Consider the following 20,645-nt stretch of genomic DNA (forward strand, 5'->3'; position numbering starts at 1 on the left):
TTTTGAACAAAAAAAATAAAGGTTTTCCATGTATAATCCTGCAGTTTACTTTTTACTTTTTTAAGTGTTTAATGTCTGCAATCATTTTTAGATCATGAGTGATTAGGCTTCGTGTCATGTGTGGGAAGCATGACCAATAAGGCAAACGCTTTTTGGAACGACATGTAAACATGAGTCCAATATGTCTGCACCCTTGTTGTCAATATCAATAAGTCAATAAGAGCAACGGCTGTCAGACGGTTATGTGCATAGTAAAAGTGCATATTATGTAGTATGTCATTTGGGGCACAATGTTGAAATGCATCATCACGGCCTGAAATATCTGAAATATTCCTGAAGGACATCTAATAAATCATGGCACAATTTCAAAGTTCTGTCAATTATTATATATTTTTAATCTGTATGGCAGGAATTGTGTTGTTTAGGAAATTACTTGGCTTTAAATCCTTTAAATACCTCTCAGCTCATACACACACACACACTTTTCTCAAAGAGCCATTACTGATGAGCGAGAGTGAAGTGAGGGAGTCAGAGTTGTTAGTGCTGGCTGAATGGAGGTGAGTGCACGGGATGCTTAATTGGTCCAGTGTGCATGTGTGCGAGCAGTGGTGTTAATTATGGTTCACAGGTGGCCTGTCCAAGCTTAGAGTTCATACCAGGGCCTTGGACAAAAGATAAAAGGTTCTAAAGCTCTTTGTTATTGACTGTGGTCAAAGCTTCTGGCTGTCCCTGTTTCCACCTAGACATGAGTTCATAAGTCTCTATCCTAAAAAGCCAAACAAGAGCCTTGATGCAAAGAACACAAACTGATGTTAAGATGCCAGCATTGGCACAGGGCAGCATTTACTTTCAGAATAGTAACAAGTATCAGGAAACTGTTATGCTTTTCAAGCTTTTTCTGCTTTCGAGCTCTCAGTAAAACATTCGATTAAAGAAAGTGCATGAAGATTATTAAAACTGCTGAGTAGAACTAGCTCTTGTAATTGTGCCAACAGTTTAGTACAGCCTCTTAAAAACGAGCTTCAGAATGTGTTCAAATGTCCAATTTTCTCATCAAAGCGATTAAGGAAATGTTAGTAACAAAAATACCCCAGTTAAACCTTTCTTGGCGCCTCATATCAGATATTGTTATCAGATAATGGAGAAATTCCTTCAAACATAGATATGCCATTAGCATGAGCATGCAGTCTCCCGGGGCATTTCCCTTCTTTGTTGACTGTAGGACCAAAAACATGTTGAAACGAGATGCCACGCTGCAAAGCGGCATGTAGCATCAAGATTTTCCTGATAATCATACTGAAATAGCTTGTCAGACATGAAAGAGTTTGCGTTTAAGCCTCGCAGGGTATTTTCTGGTGAGATCATCTTTCTGTAACATAGACCAAGCAAAATGGCTGAGAGCAAGAACATTTTGCATTGATGGAGTGATAGCTATCCTGCAAATGAGTCAAAACACACAGGATATATAGTATGACATATGCTAGGATACCTACAACATTAGGCCTACATTATCTTCAATTTAGTAGTGCTTACCTAAAAATATTAATAAATATATCAGTTTGGGGGGGGGGGGGGGCAACACTGGCAGCATCAGAATATTTTTTGAAATGCACTCATATTTTGAATGATATTTCCTCATTTTGTATTAAACTCAATGATTCAACTGAGCCTCTTTGGTGTCAATGTACTTTTCCACAAGGGTCTAAAGCAAGTTGGAGGAGTTTCCCAGAGTTTTCACTGTAACACTGCTGAAGATCGAGGGTCACACTTGGATAGAGGCTGTTTCATGAGGAAGTAACTAGGGATTTAAATTCTCGGTGATACTGTGTGAACGAAACCAAACCAGACTGAGATAATAACTGCCACTAAGGTGTGCAGCACTCTGAGGTGTGTTTGTTTGGCCCTCTGTCACGTAGTACTGAAATTATGTAACACGAAGACTGTGAAGTTTGGCTCATGGATTACAGCAAAGACAATCACTGAAAGAACAGGAAAAGAGGGCAAACAGCTTTTGCAGTACAACCAATGTGTGGTATGTTTAAAAATGTAAATGTACATACCATAAAAACACATTGAGAGAAAGAGGGATTCAAATTCTAATTGTTAAAACATGACTTGCGTGTTGCCGTGTGGATGTATATATGTTTTTTTTTTTTTGTGGGATTGAACTCAAGCAAGAGGAATGCTGTGTATGGGTGGTCAGAAAGTTTACCATTTCATCTGTGACCAACTGGCTTACTGGAAAGAAACATAGGACCCTTCCCATTCAACTGGCCATGCCACCTTCAAGGTCAGACTATGACTGACTGTTTGTGTGTGTGGCAGAGAGGGAAAAAAAGTTTTGTGATGGACTTCCTGCCCTGAGCGCCATGCTGTGTATGCATTCTTATTTGTTTTGTTTAAATCACAGGCTTTTATTGTAAGAGCAAAACAGCTGTATTTGCCTATAATTTTCTATTGCTTACACACAGGCCCGTCGCAACAAGGCAGGCAAACCAAGCAATTGCTTGGGGCCCCGAGCTGACCTGGGGCCCCAAGACAACGACTGGTTAAGAATAAAATGCAACGACACTGTGTGAGCGCCCCTTTGATCGTCAATGCAGTAACATGTAATGACACTGTTATCGGGATCCCCCTCAAGGGGGCCCCTCTCAGTTTTCGCTGACAGCAGGCCAACCAAGTCAAGTGATCTCTGCTTTTTTTTTTTTTTTTTTTTTCTCGAACGGAAGGAATATGGTTACTGTAATATGTTTTTTTTTTTGTTTTTTTTTTTTTTTTACGGGATAAGGAAAACGCAGATCAGAAATCGCAGACTGCAAGGAGTCAGCAGTGTTTTGATTTGAGGGCTCAGGCAAACATAAAGAGAACGTCGTGGCGTGTTTCGATTGCAAGAATCGCGGAATCCAGTCATAAAACAGAATTTACAGTTTAACGCAGAATGACACGTAATTTGCCAAATTTTGAATGAATGAATTAAAATTAGGTCATTGCGCTTACATCAAACCACGATACGGACTAATATCTGTACATATTAAGCAGGAACAGTCTGTTTAAATATGAATCCTGCATGTTCTGCGTGTCTCTGTTAATGAAAGGAACACGTCCTTGAAGACGCACTGAAGCGCGCGTGACGCTCGCGGTGATTTCAGTCTCGCGTCTGATGTCTCACTAAATGAGAATGTGAACGCATGAACAACATCTACATAACTGCTCTTAACAAAAACTTTAGTTTGCTTAATTTTCAATGATTAAAAGATAAATTAATGTTTGGTGTTTAATGTGCGTCTCAGAAAATGCTTTATTTAAAAACCCACCTGAATGGCACTTAAATGCACTTAATTCATCTGTCAACTTTATTGTCATTGTTCAAAGTACAAGTAGTACAGACAGAGAAACAATTATTAATAATTAAATGTTGTTTTTTTTATGTATGCATTGCATTCTATGCATTTAAAAAAAACAAATCTAAAAAAGGAAACTTAGTTGTTCATTTAAGGCACCCCTGAGCTGGTAATAGTGACCTCTTTTAATATGCTAACAGTGAAATGGTAAAACGTACTTCACAGGTAATTTCAGATTTTTGTTTCAATTATTTCCCAGCTACACCATCAACTTCATCCTCAACATCGTCATTGTCGGGGGGCCTCTATGTCCATTTTGCTTGGGGCCCCCAAATTCCTTTAAACGGCCCTGCTTACACATACACTGCTATTCAAAGGTTTGAAGTTGGTAGAAGTTGGTAGTCTCTTATACACACCAAGACTGCATTTATTTGATCAGAAATACAGTAAAACAGTAATATTGTGAAATATTATTACAGTTTAAAATAACTTTCTTCTATTTTAATATTTGAACTGTAATTTATACCATGATCATTTTTTTTCAGGATCCTTTAATAAATAGAAAGTTCAAAATAAAAGCCTTTACTTGAAATAGCAATATTTTGTGAGACCAACAAAACGGAAGTTCATATTCGTATATCTCAGCATTATTTCAAGTTGTTTTCTGCCATTCACTTAGGTAAGATATCATTTTACAAATGTAACTATATTTATTGTATTATATTATTTCACTAGAGTCCTGTCTCACTGTAAATAATTAGATTTTTTATTTGATTTTAATTTTTTATAACTCCAAATCCCAGGGCAACATTTTCATGTACCACGATAGTATAAGTGCAACAGTAACTGCAGCAACAGCAGTGATAACAGTGATAAAATCAGCACTAATAGCTGTAATACTAGTTTTACAGAATAAATAAACTGCCAGTGGTTAACATAATGGTTGTCAAACATTTGTTTATAATCACAGAAACCTCTTTTCACTCTTGGCTCTCTCATTCCCTGTACTTCCTTCTCTGTGAGACATGATCCTAAACCAGTGTGCGTTCTTTCTACCCCTCTGCTGTGTCTACTCTGGTGAGTACCTCCAGGCTGCTGTGGGGACCGACCGTGAGAGAGATCGGCACGACATGGCCACAGCAACTGCTACTCCCACGACCCACAGAAATACCTCACCGGCCTTTAGAGAGCACGACAGCGTGACTGTCAGTCCAACACAGAGCTCAAGCCAGCGTGAATTCCTCAGCGTTTGCTCAAATATACACAGATGAGCTCCACAGCTGCTCTTTAAAGGATTCGGATCATAGAAGAGAGGGCAAAGCTGTGAGATCACAGCTCCTATTAGCATCCCGTGTCTAATGATGCATCCCATCAGGGCAGGATGAAACAGTGCTGTAATATCCTGGGAACAATCCTGGAGCTGTGCTAAAAGACTATCTTAAGATGGTGGTGGCTGTGACATGCCAGGTAACATTATACCAGACGGTCTGACGTTGCAGAAACGCCAATGCGCGTGATGTGTTTCACCACTAGAGGACAACACAACACTCATTCTTGCATCTGAAACTCTCCCGAACCGTTGGGAGAACTTTTCATCTTTAAGATACCTGATGAATTATGTAGTTCCTGTTCGATAACTTAAGCACAAACAACACTATTTGTCTTTTTCATCAGTTTATTACTAAAATAGTGCCTCTGTTTCACTCACAGCTGGTGTACTGTTTGTCCAAAGAGCTGACAGATGTGGAGATTTTTCTAGCTGAAGCAGACACGGCGAATTGAGCCAATGGTGCTGTTTTGGGCACCCCAGTCCGAGAAGCTGTTGTAGTCCTTCTTCTCCAGGATGTAATGGGCTCCTCTGTAGTTAGGCTCCTGGTACACCACCCAGCTGTGGTCAGGAGAGAGAGGTGGGAAATGTGACTGATGTATTTTTGCTAAAATATGCACACAACACTGAATAAATAGCTCAGTATTTTAACCTAAGTGAAACTGTACTCACGTTCCGCCCGTTACTCTGATGGAGGACACTCTGTTAAGGCTGTAACGGCTCATCAGGTTGGGGATGTCATCATGAAGCTCTGTCTTCTTGCCTGAGAAACCTGCCCGCTCAAACAGCTGCGCACGAGGAGGGTTATTGTCCTAGACCACGAAATACAGGTAAACAAACAATTTTTGCGTTCATGATTTTGGACCATTATATGTTTTTTTTTCTTTTTTTTTTTACAACCAGTGGAAATTCCATTTGTAAAATGTGTGTCTCACTTGTTTCACAGCACGAACAGAGGAGATGTGGTCCCCCTGAGCACACCACCTATCAGTGCAGTTGTACTCCCCCCTGTCAAACATGTCCCACAGGTACTGACGTCCTCGGAAGTTCTCATGTTCATATGCCACCCATCTACACAAGAGCACATATCACAGTTGAAATGCAAAACATACCTAAATGGGCTTTATTTGGCAAAATGGAATTACATTTAACAAAACAAAAATGTTTTAATTTAGCTATAAAAATATTGACTGACTCAAAATGTGGAGTAATCAGTAATCCTGCATTTATAAATGTTAATATAAGGTCTCGTGATACAAAACTACCATGTACTCACGCTCCACTCTCCACCTGGACAGAGTTGCATCTGTCAGGAAAATTTTTTTCACTCAACTTCTGACAGTCAGAGGTCAGGTCCAGTCGCCGACCTGCGAAGTTCCTCTGCTCAAAAAGGGTCACCTGGAAAACACACAAACTAATGTTAAAAAAAACAACACATGCACATTCATTTACTAAGCACAATATGATGATGAATAATTGTGGGACAATACGGAAACCCTGAAGTAAAAATCGAACTAATTTTTCAGCAAATTTTCCTTTATTTTTTATTTTTCTTTTTCTTTTACACCACTAAAACAGCATAAGAAGAAATAAACAGAGTAGCAAACAGAACATTCCCTACTGACAGCATCAAACTCAATGCTGAGTCACTATGAAGGAATAAACTATTTAAAAAGAAACTCTTACCCTCCCACTGGACCCGTAGAAGGCACGTTGGAGCACAGACCCCAGCTTGCTAGGGGAAAAAGTCAAATACTCTTAGCACATTTTCAAACATAAACATCAACAATCAAACTATTTCTATCAAATCTGAAAGAAGTGAACTTTTTGATATTCTTTATAAATGGTTTCTTTTCTTTCCAAATGTTTATGATATAACATTTAAATTAAAGTTACATTTTATTTGTTCCATAGCAAGGCAAATGTATGTTTGTGTAAATGTATGTGTGGAACAATTCAGTTTTCCATTTAAAGCATAGCAGTATGTTATTTCAGGGCTGTCGAAATGGTATGGTTGGAACTATATATTTACTACAGTATCTTTCGCAAATCTGTAATGATTCATGGATGCTGGTCTGCCTTTTTCTGCAGTGATTAATACAGTCCTCTTGGGAGGTGCAGATCTGATTGAAACTCGAAAATTTGGTGTCCAAACACACCGCAAACATACCTGTTTTTTTTGGCTAGCCCGGGGACCTCAGTAAAGATGTTTATGTCAGCTCGTGGTGGCCACTAAGACGGTCCTTAAATACAGCAGGTACATAGAAACAGGGAGTGCTAGAAGGCTCATATTCTTTCTGCTGCTCTCTCTGTAGTCTGTCTGTGTATTGATATGCTAAACACACACAGCATGCTATGTTTTGTAAAAGCCTTAAGTTATTTGTGCATACAGAAACTCAAATGCACACATGTAAAGGCTTAAAGACACATCAGTAGAACATGCAAGAGAACACATGTAAACATGATAAACCAACATACATTCTCCTTCATACACACCTAAACACACGACACAGGAACATTTAGTAAAAGAGTGCAGTGTCAACACTTTCTGAAATGATTCAACATTCTTTTCAGTACATGTTTTACTTGTATTCATGTTACCAGCAAGTAACCACACTTATGTATTGTAGCGATCGATCCAACCATGATTTTCTATAATATTGATCTATATTTATTATCCTAGTTCAGTTGGAATTGGATTCTACTTTTATATATTACATTCTGCACTCTATAAAATAACATGCATTATAAAAAAATTACAAACTCATCACCTAACAGCTAAACAACCAATTCTTATTTTATTAGTTTTTGCTGACTTATTTATTAACATACATCCTTTATTAAAAAACAGAATTGTTTCAGAAATGCTGGTTGAAATCCAAACATTTTCCCCTTTTTCATAGCATACATTTGTATTTCCCCCTTGAGGCGCCAAAATGCAAGTTTATCACCCACACCAGCATCAACTTTTGCTTACAGAGTCAAATGTTCGGTTCTATAAAAGGTGTCAGGAGCAGCACTTTTCCCCTCTCAACCCACTGAATTTGAATAGTGGGTATTTGAGCCTGTGTGTGGCTCCTGAATGGAGCTCGGATCTACTCGACGCTTCGCTGCTGTTTTGTGCTCACGGGCACACAGGCACTGGCCAGCTTTGTGAGGGTGAATGAGGTTTAATGAGCGTTTTAATCATCATCTCATCCTCTCTCCTTCAGATACAAACTTATATCTCCTCTCTTCTGGATAAAACCTACTGAGATGTCTTTCGTATTAGCAGCTCTTGACAAACTGACTTACTTTTTGTCACTGATAGCCTTTTGTGTCAGTTTGTCTTATAGCTGGCTGAAATGAGAGTAAATTCGTCTGATCTTATTCGGGTTTGGGCAGTTACGGCTGATTGCACATGGACTGTGACAGCTTTGGGATGCATCATTGATATGCCTCAGCTTTGAATGCTTTGAAAGCTGACCACTCTGAGGAAGGTTTTTTTTTTTTTTGGAAAAACTGACCTGAAGTGTCTCAATATATGCATATTTAAGAATTGAGGATGCTACAGTGTGCTGAGGATATGCCACATTCTTCTTTTGGCAATGCACATTTTTGAAAGTGAAGACTTTGACTGGACCAAGAACAAAGTGGGATCATTTCAGTATGGCACATTTCCTTCAGGTAAAGCATTACTCATGACAGTAAATAACACTTTTACAAACAACAGCAAATAGAAGTGCGTTCTTTAACAGCAAATATTAAAATATAAAGAATAATATATTGATTCAGTAATATATAAGCTGATATATAATGTAGAATATACAAAATATGTAAAGTATAAAACAAGTAAATAACACTGTAAATAATAAACCTGTCTTACTCAGTCACTCAAAAATGAAAAACTGTCATCTCACCCTCAAGCTGTCACAAACCTGTATGAATTTATTTTCTTCTGCTGAACACAAAATAAAATATTTCAAAGAATGTCAGTAGCATTTGATATTATTTTAGATAAATTATTCATTTTCAGGATTCTATATAATTAATGCATTTACAAACACATATACACAAGAGTTTTATATATATATATATATATATAGCAAAGTGTGTATGCATAAATTTTCAGGATTATCTTGGGGCGCTGGCAGCTCGTCATATCAAACAGAAGGAGCATGGGATGTGTTTTCTCACAAAAGAGAGAAAATTCACCTGAATGACAATGGTGACTCTTCCTGTGAAGGCTATTATAAAATAAGGTGCTATGATTTCTTGATCAGAAATGCGTAATGGTGTATGTACATAGATGCTTTGGTTCTAAGACAATTTTTTAAATGTATGTTTTAGGATGATATTGCATTGATGAAAGACCTGAAGCTGAACCACTATCTCTTTTCCATCTCCTGGCCAAGGATTCTGCCCAGCGGCATTAAAAGTCATTCAAATTATTTCTGCCAAATATATATAAATAATATATATAAAGTAATTACCAAACGTTTTTCTGATTGCTTTTTTTTTTTAGATGACTACATCAATGAGAAAGGGATAGAGCACTATGATAACCTAATTAATATGCTTCTGGAGAACAGAATGACACCAATTGTGACGCTCTACCTCAGGTAAAACAAAATCGCCACACAGGCAGACAATGACTGCGTCTGAAATCACATACTGTACCTACTGTCCAGTAGATTCTACATTTGGTTTAAAACTGACTTCATGACCTTATTATTATGTTCTACATAGAATGAATATGAGAAGTATGAATGAAATTTGGACATACTACATCCACCCATGTTGTCCCTGTCACTTCTTCACTCCTCTCCCGTGGCATCATAGGATATTAAAGTGTCCACTGGATGCACAAATTAGAATCTAGTCAGAAGTAGTAGGTTATTCAGGATCTTGTCACCTACTTTTTATGAATTCAAGTAGTATGAATTCAGATATACTGATCTTGTGTAGAGTTTTTACCTATTTACCAGATGCAGCAAATTCTCTTTCAAAAGTATTATAAGTATATAAGTATGTTGGAGTACATATAATGTATACATGTATATATGTTTAAAAAGAGTCTCTAAAAATTGATCTAACTTTAAAAAAAATAATATCTGTGCCTTTGCAGGTTCTGGAGGAGAAATATGGAGGTTGGCAAAATGCCAGTATGGTCAACTTCTTCAACGTTTTTGCCAACCTGTGCTTTGACAGATTTGGCAATAGAGTCAAACACTGGATCACCTTCAACAATCCTTGGGTGAGGATTGTAAAAGTAGCATCAACTATTACAATTCTGGCTTCATTTACAATTCTAAAAATTCATATTCATGCAGTTCTTTTGCTAGAAATTCCACAATAATGAATGCAATCTCACAGTTACTTTGACGTACATGAGAATAATCAGTTTATTATCTGGTTCAAAGTCCACTCTTACACCCTTCCATATTCCCAGTCTGTTGCAGTGGAGGGCTATGAGACTGGAGAACATGCTCCTGGTCTGAAGATGAGGGGTATCGGTGCCTATAATGCTGCCCACAACATCATTAAGGTGATTAAATCCACTGCAGTCCACTGTGGTCTAATGACTATAATAATTGAGCTACAGAAACAATCATTACGCTAAATTAGCAATGCAATGTTCTTATTATGGGCAGTGGAGAAAAAAAATGCAAATAAGTACGCATTTAGGGATAAAAAAAAAAAAAAACTATTCCAAAAATATAATTGACTATTTAAATTACTGTTTCTGATAAAAATTCACAGGCAGTGAAATGAAGCTCTTTTTTATCCTCTGCTGCACTGACAGGCTCATGCTAAGATCTCGCACACATACGATGCCCAGTGGCATAACAAACAGAAAGGTAGACAAATTTCAGATATTGAAATCCACTTTTACCCTTTCAAGGCACAAAGGTCCAAACTGGAAGTGTTTCTACCATTTTAGGAATGGTGGGCATCTCCCTGTCAGCTGACTGGGGAGAACCAGTGGACATCAGCAATCAGCGCGATATAGAAGCTGCTGAAAGATATGTCCAGTTCTACTTGAGCTAGTTTGCCACAACACTTTTCTATGGAGACTATCCTCAAATAATGAAAGACTACATAGGCAAGCAAACCATAAATAAATAATATATATATATATATATATATATATATATATAGGTATATAGGCTTATTTAGCTGATGATAATTTACAATTATTACATAAGTTTTTCTGTGATTCATTTCTGCAGGTAGGAAGAGTGCCCAGCAGGGCCTGAGTAGCTCTCGTCTGCCTACTATCAGCCCTCATGAGAAAAGTTTTGTCGAAGGCACTTGTGACTTCCTGGGCATCAGTCACTTCACTACGTGCTATATCACACAAAAGAACTTGCCTTCCAACCGTGGAAACAGCTACTTCACTGACCGTGACCTGGCTGAGCTGGTAGACCCACAGTGGCCTGATCCTGGATCAGAGTGGCTCTACTCTGTGCCATGAGGCTTCCACCGTCTGCTTAGCTTCGTAAAGGTATATTTCTGTAAAAAACTGCAACAACTACTTCCAGAATATGGGCAGTAGTCTGACTAGGAATGGCACATTGTCCCTTTGTGACTCAAATCTTTTTATTCTTAGACACAGTATGGACACCCCACTATATACGTGACAGGAAATGGTGTATCAGAGAAGATGATGTGCACGGAGCTGTGTGATGACTGGAGACTGTAGTACTTGAGGGATTACATCGATGAAATGCTCAAAGGTCAGAATCAATATAGAAATTTATGCTTTCTATGTTTAAATGGTTTTACCAGGGGTTCTCAACAAGGAGGCCAGAACAAGCTTATCTATCTATCTATCTATCTATCTATCTATCTATCTATCTATCTATCTATCTATATATATATATATATATGACTGTTTCTATCTATCTATCTATCTGACTGTTTCTATCTATCTATCTATCTATCTGACTGTTTCTATCTATCTATCTATCTATCTATCTATCTATCTATCTATCTATCTATCTATCTATCTATATATCTATCTGACTGTTTCTATCTATCTATCTATCTATCTATCTATCTATCTATCTGACTGTTTCTATCTATCTATCTATCTATCTATCTATCTATCTATATATATATATGACTGTTTCTATCTATCTATCTATCTGACTGTTTCTATCTATCTATCTATCTATCTGACTGTTTCTATCTATCTATCTATCTGACTGTTTCTATCTATCTATCTATCTATCTATCTATCTATCTATCTATCTATCTATCTATCTATCTATCTATCTATCTGACTGTTTCTATCTATCTATCTATCTATCTGACTGTTTCTATCTATCTATCTATCTATCTATCTATATATCTATCTGACTGTTTCTATCTATCTATCTATCTATCTATCTATCTATCTATCTATCTATCTATCTGACTGTTTCTATCTATCTATCTATCTATCTATCTATCTGACTGTTTCTATCTATCTATCTATCTATCTATCTATCTATCTATCCATCCTTCGGATGAGACGTTAAACCTAGGTCCTGACTCTCTGTGGTCATTAAAAATCCCAGGATGTCTTTCGAAAAGAGTAGAGGTGTGACCTCGGCATCCTGGCTCAATTTGCCCATTGGCCTCTGACCATCATGGCCTCCTAACAATCCCCATATCTGCTGATTGGCTTCATCACTCTGTCTCCTCTCCATCAGTAAGCTGGTGTGTGGTGAGAGTTCTGGTGCACTATGGCTGCCGTCCCATCATCCAGGTGGATGCTGCACACTGGTGGTGGATGAGGAGATACCCCCTGTCTATGTAAAGCGCTTTGAGTGTCTAGAAAAGCGCTATATAAATGTAAGGAATTATTAATTATTAATTATCTATCTATCTATCTATCCATCTATATATCTATCTATCTATCTATCTATACACACACACACACACTCAGTGGCCACTTTATTAGGTACACCTGTTGATTTCAGAGTTCAGAGGAGAATGAGCAGACTGATTAGAGATGATAGAAACCAAGGTATGCTGAATACCATCTCTGGTGGGCTACAGCAGCAGAAGACCACGCTGGGTCCCGCTCCTGTCAGCTAAGAACAGGAAACAAAGGCTACAATTCACACAGACCCACCAAAACTGGACAATAGAACATTGGGAAAACGTTGGTCTGACTCTCGATTTCTGTTGCAACATTCAGATGGTAGAGTTAGAATTTGGCATAAATTTTAAATGCCACAGCCTACCTGAGTATTGTTGCTGACCATGCCCATCACTTTATGCCAGTTTACATTTTCCGATGGTTACTTCCAGCAGGACAATGCACCATGTCACAAAGCTCAAATAATCTCTGACTGGTTTCTTGAACATGACAATGAATTGATTTTACTCAAATGACCTCCACAGTCACCATATCTCAATCCAATCGAGCACCTTTGAGATGTGGTGGAACGGGATATTTGCATCATGGATGTGCAGCCGACAAATCTGCAGTAAGTGAATGATGCTATCATGTCAATATGGCCCAAAATCTCTGTTTCCAACACATTATTGAATCTATGCCACAAATAATTAATGCAGTTCTGAAGGCAAAAAGGGGTTCCCAACCCAGTACTAGCAAGGTGTACCTAATAAAGTGGCCAGTGTGTGTATGTGTAAACAGTACAGACCAAAAGTTTGGTCTTTATTTTAATGAATATGAACATTGTAGATTCACACTGAAGGCATCAAAACTATGAATTAACACATGTGGAATTATATATGGAATTATATACATAACAAAAAGTGTGAAACAACTGAAAATATGTCATATTGTAGGTTCTTCAAAGTAGCCACCTTTTGCTTTGATTACTGCTTTGCACACTCTTGGCATTCTCTTGATGAGCTTCAAGAGGTAGTCACCTGAAATGGTCTTCCAACAGTCTTGAAGGAGTTCCCCGAGAGATGCTTAGCACTTGTTGGCCTTTTGCCTTCTGTCTGCGGTCCAGCTCACCCCTAAACCATCTGGATTGGGTTCAGGTCCGGTGACTGTGGAGGCCGGTCATCTGGCGCAGCACCCCATCACTCTCCTTCTTGGTCAAATAGCTCTTGATGCCTTCAGCGTGACTCTACAATTTTATAGTCATCAAAATAAAGAAAACTCTTTGAATGAGAAGGTGTGTCCAAACTTTTAGTCTGTACTGTATATCAGTATATAAAATGTCATTAAGATGCCATAAATACAAAAAGGAATCATAATGAAATTATCAAATTGAACTCATAGTTATTTTCTCCCCTCAAATACATTTTTATAAATAAAAAAAACTGAATCTTATAGAATCATGTTTGATTCATTTCAACACTCTCTGTTTCTGTTAATAAAAACATTTGAAAACAGTCATCATTGTCATATAAATGCATATAAATGTCATTGAATTATCAGAGGAAATCTCTTAACCATTATAATGGTTATGAATGGACTATGAATATTGAGTTGGCAAATGGGAGGGATTTTAATCAAAAACTTTGAGAACTAATGTCTTAGAACAGACAGGATAAATTGAGCAATTCCAACTGATTCATAAAAAAATTCTGAACATGCAAATCAAAATTTATGGAAACTTGATTACAGACTGACTGATATTTATAAAAATTAAAAAGGCTTCCTTCCAAGCACAAAAGTTCTAGCTCCAAATCATAATTCTCTTCATACGTTGATAAATAAAGTCTATATAACCACTTAAAAGAACCTTTTTGTTTGCTTGTTTTTTTCATTCAGCGGTTAAAGATGGAGTGAATGTGAAAGGCTACACAGCTTGGTCATTGCTTGACAAGTTTGAATGGGAGGAGGGCTAGTCCGAAAGATTTGGCCTGTACTATGTGGACTTTGTACGTGGAAATAACTTTTTATTTCATCTTTTGCGTCAAAGAGTACAAGACGAGTCTAATTATTTTAGTGCAATCTGTGATAAATATATATGATGTCTTTATAATATGTCCCAGTTTACATCTTATGAATTTAAGTTGGATAATGTTTACCACAGATTTAAAGCTGGAAAAGAAAGGCACTGGAAACATGCACCTCAAGCAACCAGCTCCTTGCGGCAGGTTAGTGTAACTGTTGCTGACTTCTCTCCCATGATGAGCAGCACAGGCAGAAGTGATCTAGCTGGGACGAAGAAAAGGAAATTCTGTCACAAATGACATTTTCTATTTATAGCCAAGCATAAAATTATATGGTAACTTTCTAACAGGAATTATCTTTTGTTTGCCCTTTCAGCTAGAAGAAAATCCAAGGAAAATAAGGAACATGCAGATATGCCAAAGGTTTGGCCTGTGCATGATGAAGTTTAGGTTCAGAGCTCAGGATGTCATGTTTCATGTTTTCTGTTCAGTGCTAGTGCTATTTTCAAATACCTTTATGTTTTCACTGAATGCATCTTTTATTAGTTGTCACTGACTCACCTTTATTTTTTTCTCCAGATCCACATATCAGCCACATGAAGATGGTCACAGAGATTGACGTCCCCACCGTGTGCACGCTCTGCATTCTCCTCACTGCAGTCTTTCTCATGTTCCTGCTTAGAGCACAATTATTAAAACAGACTGCTTCACATTTACACAACTATATATATTTTTTCACATCGCATGTGTCAGAAAATTTCTTTTTTATTAATTATTATTAATAATGATGACATGCTGAGACTTGTTTACAATGTAACGTTACATACATTACAGAATAAGAACCACATGTATGAGAACTGTGCTTCTTAATAAAGTTTGAAAGCCTGCGTTATATCTGTTTTGTTATATTAATGCGTCTACCTCGGTAACGCTAGCAAAACTGTCCGTTATATTTTGTCGCGCTCCGCGCCGGTAGACGTCGCTGTTCTCATCCGCCATGCGGACAGCGACGCGACTGAACCACTGACGCTCGCCGTAGCGGGGATTTGATTGGCTGAGCGGAAAGCCGCGGTAGAAACTTTAGCTCTGTGCTGTTGATGATCTCTCGTGCTGTGGTTGGTGTTGAAGTTTCGTCTTTTGACAACACATATTCAGTAAGTTCGATGGACCGCATTGATATTCAGCTTTTCACTAAAATTACAGTGTCATCGGTTGAGTTTAACGTCCAGACATGGGTGAAACAGAGGGGCGATGTGCGGGATTGACACAGTCTGGCGCCAAACTGCTGTGACAGTACCAATACAACTCTCCTTTACGATTAATATCCGTTCAATTCGACAACTAAACTATGATTGTATGGGTGCTAATACTAGGGTGAACTCCCATAATTAAATTATGTGAATTTTGTACCGTTTATGTACTTTCCCGACAATTATGAGGCAATGACATTGTTTGGACGAATACAGCGTGCAACGGGTAACGTTAACGTAACTTACGCGACCTTCTTCTGAAACATGCAAAAATGTGTTTCTTTTTAGCATTGAAGTTATTGTTCAACAGTTTAAGAGACTAAAACGCTTATCTGCGACAGTACAAAGACATGAATAAAATAAATGCTGAGGCAATTTATGATTGACTTCTGTTTGTAAACAAGTCGCTTTACAGAAGAAAGATAGCAGGTTGTTTTTTAAAACTGTAATTTAACGTTACATTAAAATATTATTAATGCCAAATAATTTACAAAGTACCGGATTTATTTGAAATATTATAAATACATTTATTTTTATCATTTAAAAAATATATTTTAATAAGATTTTAATATGAAATGTTGTTTAATATTTGACCGCGGATCCCGGGAAAACCTAGAGTTTAGACGACGATGATAACTGCTGTTTGTGTATTTTGTCACTGATCATATGGATACTGTTAAACTGTAGGTATTCGTGTTCAGAAACAGCCAGGGAACTTAATTTATGTCAACAGCACTGAAAGTAGAATGAAATTGTATTTATGTTGTAGGATTGATTAAATGCTCCTGTCCCTACAGGATCCCATGCACAATGCTTGATCCGTTTGACATCCCAGATTATGAGCACACAGAGGATGAGAGGTTCCCTCCTCTCCCCCCTCCATCATCGCCTGGTCAGAGAGACATCGAGGAGGATCCTTTTGGCAATGGAGAAGGTCTGTTTTTCAAAAATCTTGAGCTGTGAGCTGTTCCAATTCCTCGTCCTGCTGTCTCATGCTGCTTAATCAGTGCTGTTTATACTGTACATAGAAGAATCTTCTGTGGAGTTATATCTCACATTGGGATCAAACCCTTACTGTTTCATGTTTAGGTGAGGAGGAAGGAGAAGTGTCAAAACTCGCAGAAGTGCCAGTGGCAAAAAGACGAACAGTGCAGAGGCCTCGGCCTAAACTGGATGCAAACAGGTACAGGACCAGATGGTAGTTAATTGATAATGAATAAAATAATAATTAGTTTGTTTTAGCGGACAGACTATGATTGAGTTAACGTCCTATTTTACCTGCGTACATACAGTTTACTCCCATAAAGCAATATATACTATACAGCAATTATTGGCTGCATGATTGTTTATATTAACTATATTATTGCACAGTTGTGTATATAAAGTTGGATATATATATAATATCCAAATTTATCTATCTGCATACTAGGGTTATGCAGAACAATTAATCGATCGTCGATTAATCCTTGACCAGAGACGCAATCGATTAAAGCTATCGATGGTCAATTAACCAGTTTAATTTTGGGTTGAGTGCAGCCAATGGCCAAAACATGTGCGAGCGGCTGTGATGGAATATAAATGCATCATCATTCATTCTTAATGTACAACTTAAGCTTTTAATGTGATTGAAACTTTAAAAGTACATTAAAATAGAAACCACACAAAGTTCTTCAACATCCTTGTCTTGCCGGTGACTGTGTGCTGCTGCAATAGACACATTTTACTGCATTAAGGTTAACGATTAATCTATTAATTGATGATTAAACAACGATCGAGCATGGAAATGTTTGAAAATTTACATCCCTACTGCATTCATATAGTACATGCAAGAAAAGTGGTATATTATCTATATTATCACCCAGCTCTTTATATAGCTCTAATATGCTATATAGCATGTTTAAACTGCTGTATTACTTGCTTCGTCACAATTTAAATTTTTATTACCAAGTAATTACGATATTATAAACATTAGCCTCATGATTATAACTGCTTTGAAACAGTGTTTATTGTGAGAAGTGCTATAAATAAATTTGACTCGTCTTGAGTCTTCTCCAGTGTGTAAAGTTCACCTCTTCCATCTCTTCTCTCCTTTAGGTTGATTTCTGAGAAGGGTCTTCCAGCTTTGCGTACTTTATTTGATGATGTTAAGTTCAAAGGCAAAGGGCACGAGGTAATGGCTCATTTTTTACTTTTTGTGCGAAATATTGAAATACTCCTGAATTCATTTTTATTTGATTATAGATTCTGTTGTTCCAGCATTTATGTATATAAATGAATCGATGTGATCTATAAATATAGTTGTCAGTGCTCACCCTCTTCATTCATTTCTGATCCAGGCAGAGAATCTGAAGCTCCTCTTGAAGAAAATGGAGAACTGGGCCCATCGCCTGTATCCTAAAATGCAGTTTGAGGAGTTCATTGATAAAGTGGAGAGTCTGGGAAATAAAAAAGAAGTTCAGGTAAGATGTCTGACATGAAAAATAAAATAAAAAATTCTTGAGGAATATTCAAGATAAAATAGGTTGTTTTAAGGTTACTTAAATTAAAAGTTGTTATATTTTTCAGAGCGTTCTCTATGTTAAAATTGATGGCTTTCAACTACACTGTAATGTTGAACGGCTATAATTTATGGCTAAAATTGAGGTGGACATGCATTTAATAGACATCAATAGCAGTATTGGTCTCAAAAGTACTGGCCTTGGTTAATAATAAGCTACTTATTAAAGAAATGCCATTAAACATATTTAAACTAGTACACCACTAGTACATTTGGAACTAATCAGGTAGCCCTGTCAAAGGCTGTTGCGCCATGTATCAGTTTTTTTTCTTGATGACCACCATGATTGCCATGTTTTTAACGTTAAATTTGTGCTTTAAGAACAGAACATAGGAATTAAAGCACATTAAACCTCATTACCTCATTAAAAAAACTCTCAGTTTGTGATATTGTACATCCTTCGTGGAAGTTGTCTGCATGTCTTCGTTAACACTGTCCTTTGTTTCTCCATTAGACCTGTCTGAAACGAATTCGATTGGACATGCCAATAACACATGAGGACTACGTTGGGTAATGATATGTTTCAACTTTTGACTGTCTTACAGTACTATTGAATGCAGCAGGTACAAATTAATCGACTTTCTACTTCCCTTCAGAGGAGGGTGAGGGTCGAGTACTGGAAGAGTCTGATCCAGCTGGAGAGGAAGGTTTCCCTGAAGATCCGTTTGTTCCATTCTACTCCTGCTCCAGCCTCTCTCACTGAGGAACAGCAGCGGCGCATAGAGCTCAACCAAACGGCTGGCTCTGGAGAGGAGACTTGCCAAGCAGAAACAGTTAGGTGTGTGGAGTCATTAAATCACCATCATCTGAGTGTTGTTGTTTTTTTGTGGTGTGTTATGATTCGAATGAAAGTTCTCTCTAGTCCTGGGTCCACTGTCATGCATATAGATTCAGCTGCTTCTATCTAATTTTTTATCACTATTTGATACACTCTTCTCCCCCCAGAATCCTCTCAGAATTCCATCCAGGATGCAGATGAACCATCAACCAGTATTTCAGGACAGTACCTCAGTCAAGAGAGTCAGGCCACTCTGGAGCAGAGCACCTCAGCACAAACGCCACTCAAACAGAAGTCAGCTGCTCCTCACAATTCCCCTTTATATGATAATGAGTGTGCTAGTCCACTTCCGAATGGCATAGTTGATGATGATGATAGCAATTGAACCAATCCTCCCCTTTTGTACCAAGAGGACTAAGAATAAATTAAGAGTTTTTTGGGAAGGGCAACTTAAATCAGTTGGGGTTTTTCCACAATTAACCTTTATAAATTCTTCCCAGTCATATGCCGAACATCTTTTGCAGCTCATTGGCATTTTTTGAAACGCCAACCTAGGGCTTGGTCACCACTAATGATCTTATACACACATTAATCTAGTTTCAGCGTGCTTGCATTTTGTCATATCTTTTATCCTCTGTGAGGATTTTGAAATGTATTTGCTCATATTCAAAAGATTTCTTATCATTTTACTCTCAGGTTCACAGTAAGATCAGTGTGAACCTGAGAATAAAATCACCACTTTCTGATTATTGGCTAGATATTATTATAATGTCCTAATGTTAGCACACAATACTAGAGGACAAAGAGAGCTTTTAAGGTTGACCCATTCCCTATTTTTTTTTTTTTTTGAAAATGTCAGTTTGTCATCACCTTCTAATGTTTCCTGTCAGTTACGTTTATCCCTGTTCTTTTATTTCAGTGTCAATTTTTCTGAATAAAAATGTAGAAAACCATTACGTGACATTATTTGTGTAGATGTAATATTTTTGAAGAACACAACTTTTACAATCTGATGAATCAATGTGAAACCGGGCCTAAGCATCAAATACTAATTGACTAAGGATCACACACTGCCATACTTGTAGGTCGATTCAGAACACAAAATAAATATGCACCTTGTTAGGAGGCAAATGGGAAATTAAAATGTAACAGTTTTAGTTTTTTTGCTCAGACTAATTCTGTGAAACTCTTTAATTTTAAATTGGGGCAAAAGTTTGTGTAGAGTATTCCTGCCTTAAGTGGAGATGAGTAAGTGTCTTGCACATTGAGTTCTGTAGCATCATAGAATAAAAAAAAATGTGGATCATAAACACATTACATAAAATAAATGTTATTTCTAAAAATATTAATAAAAGCAATAACAGTGCAGACATCTGTGAAATCTATAAGCTTTCTTCAAATATTTCTTACAAACTTTTTTATTCCTTTTTTTTTTTTATTTTTTAAGTTGACTCATGATGTCAGAGGATGTAACAGACACATATCTATGACAGTCCAAATAAAGGTGCCACAAACAATGTGACTTTTGCTGTTTGCTGAG

General features: G+C 37.4%; 1 long non-coding RNA gene and 1 pseudogene across 1 annotated transcript; both read left to right on the forward strand.

Moving 5' to 3' along the window:
• The first annotated feature begins 1,638 nt into the window (after positions 1 to 1,638).
• LOC113097375 (TIMELESS-interacting protein-like) lies at positions 1,639 to 19,698 on the forward strand (annotated as a pseudogene).
• On the forward strand, positions 12,432 to 15,085 carry LOC113097376 (uncharacterized). Its single transcript, XR_003288835.1, has 4 exons — positions 12,432 to 12,489; positions 14,396 to 14,505; positions 14,661 to 14,724; positions 14,897 to 15,085. It is a non-coding gene; the product is annotated as an uncharacterized LOC113097376 (long non-coding RNA).
• Positions 19,699 to 20,645: the final 947 nt, after the last annotated feature.

The sequence above is a fragment of the Carassius auratus genome, unplaced genomic scaffold (genome assembly GCF_003368295.1).
Source record: "Carassius auratus strain Wakin unplaced genomic scaffold, ASM336829v1 scaf_tig00216207, whole genome shotgun sequence".
NCBI lineage: Eukaryota > Metazoa > Chordata > Actinopteri > Cypriniformes > Cyprinidae > Carassius > Carassius auratus.